A 5621-nucleotide genomic window follows, 5' to 3' on the forward strand; every position below is an offset into this window, starting at 1 on the left:
GGCTAAACAACCCCAGTTCCCTCAGCCGCTCCTCATCAGACTTGTTCTCCATGTACCCTTGCTCACGGTCCTTGAAATTCAACTTCCTATCATATTTTATTCTGTTAGGTCTGAGTGCAGGACATGTTCCTGGGGATGGAAGCGGGCAGTTTGATGTCAGGCACCAGAGAGATGAAAGCCTTAAACAGCCCCAGGCTAACCCTGACCGTGATCCTCCTGTCCTCGCTGTTTGCGGACATGGAGAGCAAAACGCCCTGCACCGTTCCCTGACCTGCTTCTTGGCTTCAGCGCGTGCCCTAGCGTAAGGGAGAAGAGCGTGCCCCGGGAAGACGACGGGGTGGCTTTTCAGTGGCAATGCCAGCTCGTGTGTGGTGAAAACTGAAACTAAATACTTTGAGAAAGCGAAGAGATCAGAGGCTTTCTGAGCCTGTGGTCCAGAAATCTTGGTCCCCTGCAGTAATGGATGCGGTGGGTACCAACCCAATGCGAAACCAGGTAAGGGAATTGGTATAAAAGACAGGGAAATCACTTTTGTTAGGAAGGTCAGACTTCGCTTTAAGCTGAGGTCTTCTTGCTCTCTCCTTGTGTTGCTGAAAAGCAACAAAAAGTTGTGTCTTTGTGCCTGGCTCGTTAGGCAGCAGGTATTAGGGCGCTGACTTCAAACACGAAGCCAGGATCTCTTGCTGCTCCGGGGTGGGTTTGCTATTGGAAGCGACTCAGTCTCAAAACCAAACCTTTTCTCTGTGTGTTACGTTACACGTTTTGAAAACCACTTTTCTTTCTCGTTACTGATACCGCTCCCTGCTGAAGCAGTGTTCGAGGTAGTTTGGGGTTTGGAAAACCAGTGGTGTCTGCGGGCGCTATTGCCACTGCTGCTTGCGACACCTGCTTCTTCTGTGGTCTGTCGCTACTTGCAGCCAGGTTGTCTGCAGAAATGAAATGCTGCGTTCTCTTATAAGCTCACTGGGACAATAAAAAGAAAGCAAAAGCGGTGCTGATACCCTTTTGATGGCTGTGTTTGCTTTGCATCCCTGTTTAGTCAGCAGAATGCGGCCAATCTCTCTTGGTGGGGGCAGTCATTAATATTCCATATTCCTGAGCTATTTCCAGACTCTAAAGCAAGAGCCATTTACAGCTATTTCACTCTTTCCCAAGAGTGAATCCCCCCAAAGGTCGTACCTGCTGGAGATTAAAGATTGATAGCACTCGAGCCAGGCTTCAAAACAGCTTTTTAGTCTAGTAGCTGATTTAGTGCGAACTGAGATACAGCTGCTTCCTTCCACCGGACAACTGGTATTACAGGGAATGAACGTCTCTGCTCGGCGCCTCGTCCTGCACATCACGATCTCTGCCTTGATAGTCTGGCTTGCCCTAAGCTCTGCCTCTGACCCTTTCCCTTATGTGCCGTGTTCCCTGGGGAGGTACCATACCTCAAGGCATCTGAACTCTGCCCTCTTAAGCTCGCCTGCGTAGTCCGACACGTCTTCCTCTGGGTATCGCGGATGGCAGCGCAGTCCCTAAAGCCCAGGAGCTGACAGCTCAAGTATTGATCTTAAAACAACAGCTTAAAAATTAGTTTGAGCGAAGACGAGTGATAGTTTGCGAGACACCGTGGGAAAGGTCTGAGTCAGGATTTCACTGCAGACAGGAGTTACACAGGCGTGCAGTAAGGACTTAAAGAGTACAAGGTGTCGAATCAAAGGTCCTGATCTTCCAGCTCCGTTTCTGACGAGACCGTTCGCAAAGGGCAGCAGGAAAGGAGCAAGGCAAGCACGTAGCACTGCTCTCCTGGAGCAATCTCCTGGCACCGGCGTCGTGGGTTAGGGGCTTCCTGAGATACAGGTGATGCCCCGGTACTTAATGGTCCTCAGTAGATTTGTTTTCCTTTGTGTGGTTTTGTCCGATGACTCCTGGGATCCGGCAGCAGAGGTCTGCATCTTAATTACGTGGTGTCTGGAGAACCGTGTCCCTTTGTTTGTACTGAATCTGCCAGCTGCTGACTTCAGCTGATATCCCTAGCCTCAAATCAGAAGGGAGAGGGAACAGTTGCTGCCTGTTCGCCTTCGCTTTGTCTTTTGACTTCACCGCTGTGGGGCACCGGCTCGATGCTTTACAGAACCACTGAGAACCACTCATTCGTCGTGTCAGAGAGCTCTCTCTGAGCAGCACCGCTCAGCTCAGGACTGTGGTTTTCTGTACGCGTGCTGCTTCATATTTTTCTGGGTAATTTTCATCTGCCACAATGTATTGCTCTCACTCATTTTCACTGCCATAATCAACATAGATTACCCGGCTTTCTGCCCTTCTTAAGATCATCCGTGGGCGTGCATTGGGAGCCCCAGTGGCAGGGTTGAGTGTTGCTCTCAAAGGCTAAAGCCACCCTCACTTCGTTCTGATAAGCCTTTAAACCGTATGAATACGTCACTGGCAGGGCAGAGTGTGGTACAGGATGCATTGCTCTGCGTGAAAATGCGGAGTGTTGCATGAAGAGGGCTGGAAAACCGCGCCTCGCCTGAAATTTGGGTGAGGTCATAGCATCTGTGACCCGAAACTTTGCTCTGGACCCATACTATGCCTAAATGAAGATCTTTGCCCGTTCATTTTTTTTCAAGCAAATACGGATGTAGCAGGACCCTTCAGATCTTGATTGGTTTGCTCGATTAAAATCCAGTTTCACTTTCTATACACTGTTGTCTGAAGTACTAGAACATCTGTGTACTGCATGATGAAGGAATCCACTGCTTGCTGCAATGCCCCTTCTAAATAAATTTTGAAGAACCTTGTGGCAGGAGATAAAAATATTGTAGGACAGAAAAAAAGCTCAAACACAAACTCTGTGGGCATCAAGTGTGTTCATATACGGTCACAATCGCACGCTGCAGTTGAAAATCATGTATTTTCTAGCGTGAGTCTCCAGGGTTCAAACCCCCAAAGCAGGAGATTTAAAAAAACTTGAATTGAGGGTTTTTTTCTACGCACGCTCTTGGTGAGTGTATATGGTGCAAGCTTCTTTCTGCAGCTGAGTACTGGAGTTTACCTTCCAACGGAATAAGATGACTCTCTCCTGTAGTTACCCGATTGTAAAAGCCTGGTTTTAAGAAAAATGCCAAGCAGCAGCACAGCCCCAATGAGCGTGTGACAGCTTGCAAGACTGCGTTTTCTTTAAATTGCGAAATACTGGATAAAAAAATAGTCATTTATTTCAAAAATTGCTAGCTGTGAAGTCAAGCGCGGCTTTTACCCAGAGTAATTTTATCTGAAAGGAGAGTAACAACCATTTTCCTGAGTGTATACTGGTAATTAAAGCTCTTTGGAAGGGCTGTTTTTCAAACAGGATGGACGTTTCTCCTGAGGACCCTTGTACAGCCGCAGTGATTCATGAGCGTCTCTCCTGGCTTCGGGAGATAACAAATGTCATTCTCTTGTCTGGCAGAAGCGCGCGGGCGTCCTGAGCCCCTGGGCTTCGGAAGGAAGGCGCCCGCTCCCTCTGAACAGCCCCGCGTCAGCTCCGGTCTCAAACTGGGGGAGGCTGGTTTTCTGTGGGGGGGGAAAATACACATCGAGCTGGGGATTCTGCCTGCAGACCCCGTGCTTCCCCCGGCATGCAGCCGCCCAGGCAGCTTTCCAGCCGGGGTGGGCGCGTGCTGTGTTATCTGGATGGAGGAGCATCGGGTACCGGGGGGGGGAGAGCAGGGACAGGCAGCCCTTCGCTCCTCAGCCGGTCCCACGCGCTCTCCGCTGCGAAAGAGAGGAGTCCCTTGTCTTTGCTCTCGAGAGGCATGCCCCTTTCCGTGGACCTGAGCCACAGACCTTTTTCTAAGGCTGCTGGACCTCGTCCCCGGCTTCAGAAATGTCCCGGCTGCGCATGGCGAGGGAGGGCACGCCGGGTGTCCCCGAGGAGCAGCAGTTTAAGAGAGGCAGGTGCGGAGCGGGGTCCGGTTTATGCAGTCCTGTAAAATATTGTATCAACAAAACGCTTCAAAGATCTTTTAATAACTCCCGAAATTAAATGTTTGAAACTGGCCCTTGTAAACTCTTCACCGGCATTTAATTGCCTCATAAAACAGTATGCTAAAGAAAGTATTAAAGGGGTTTTTTGCTGCTCTCAGATCAGTTTAACCCTTTGGGGACCTTGTGTCCAGCTGTTTCTCGCCCGCTGCCTAATGAGCAGTTACCACCTTCTTTCTTTGCCTTTCATGATACATCACTGGCTCTGATCCACCAGACCTCGACCTCTTTGCATGGCTCAGGTGTGGCACAGGCAGCGGCCGGTGCGGCGAGGACAGCTTCATCTCTGCCTCTGACCCTTGGGATTTCGGCAGCGGGTGCAGGGCTGCGGCTCTTCCCGTTCTAACACTGGGGCCCAGCAATTTCTCGATGCGCCTTTCTGTCCCGAGGCGAATCTAGGAGCCGCGTTCAGATGGTCTGTGCCGAGGAAAGCTTGGCTAATTTACAGACCTCCCCAAATCCCTGCTGGGGCCCGGAGCAGCAATCCTCCGTGCGCGTAATTGGCAGCTGGTGCGTGGGGAGCGACGGTGCAGCTGAGATAACCGCAGCTGTACCCGTCGATACGAGGGCAGCCCCATCTCCCCAGCCACGCACCGGCTCCCACCCCTGAGGCCCTTCGCATCCCCTGGCTGCTGCGCTGCCTTTAGGGACACCCTGGCTTTGCTGCCGAAAGCACCGACCGCTCCTCGCCGTAGCCGAAACGCGGCCCCTTGGTTGTAAGCTCACCCCTTACTGCGGGCAAGCAGGCAGCTCGGGATGACCGTCCCCTCCAAGGGGGAACGCTGTCTTTACTCAGGCATTTTGGATGCATCTGCAAGCGACAGCCTGTTTTGAGAAAGTTGGAGTGATTTCGTGTGAGTTTTCCCTCTCTTGAGTTTTTTGTCACCCGCCCTTTTGCTCTGCCGAGGGCTCATCTTGCCCTTGTAATCGAGTACAACCGGGGGCCTCTGGCTGCCCCGTTCTGGGTAGGCTCTGCCAGGCGCCGTCATCCTGCTCCTCTTCCCTGAAGTCCAAGAGAAGCCGTCCAGCCTCTCCTGGATTGTCACCGCTAGTTCAAAACCCTCCGGAGGGGAAAGTCTCTGAATTAAAATCTGAAAGGGAGATTGTAGCTTGAGCAGTCAAGATCCCATAAAGGTGGTGGGGGGGGATGTTCCCCCAAAAAAGCTTGAAATGGCTGGTTTGCTTGCGGAGTAACTCTCTGGCATTGAGATCATATCAGTGCTGTGGTCACATAAACATATAGCTTAAACCATATCACCTGTGAGCTCCTTGGAGCTCTAGTAGCTTTAAGAACAAGAGAAGACGTTGCAGGTTCATTGCTAATTTCTCCATTGTCTTTTATGTTCACAGAACACACAAACCCGATCATTGCTGTTTTCATTTATATGCGTAGAAAAGCCAAATATGGAGTTCTAAAAAGTGTGTAGAGTTTGGGAATTGCTGCTGCAGGAGAAAATCCGAGGGGTAGGTGCTGTGCAGCTCCTCGGTGCAACGGTTGTGCAGCCCACGCTCCATCCCGATGCAGCCTAGGTCTCCGCCTGGGTGCGGAGCTCGCTCCTCCTCGGCTCCCCCCCCCCCCCCCCCCCCCCCCTATGCACCGCCAGTTATCCTCA

At 51.4% G+C, this 5621-nt stretch overlaps 1 protein-coding gene across 4 annotated transcripts in view; it reads left to right on the forward strand.

Moving 5' to 3' along the window:
- Positions 1 to 5621, forward strand: part of HSF1 (heat shock transcription factor 1) — a 75727-nt gene that overhangs the window by 46830 nt on the left and 23276 nt on the right. The gene's annotated exons all lie outside the window — the stretch shown is intronic.

Source organism: Aptenodytes forsteri, unplaced genomic scaffold (assembly GCF_000699145.1).
Source record: "Aptenodytes forsteri isolate BGI_AS27 unplaced genomic scaffold, ASM69914v1 Scaffold651, whole genome shotgun sequence".
NCBI classification, from domain to species: Eukaryota; Metazoa; Chordata; class Aves; order Sphenisciformes; family Spheniscidae; genus Aptenodytes; species Aptenodytes forsteri.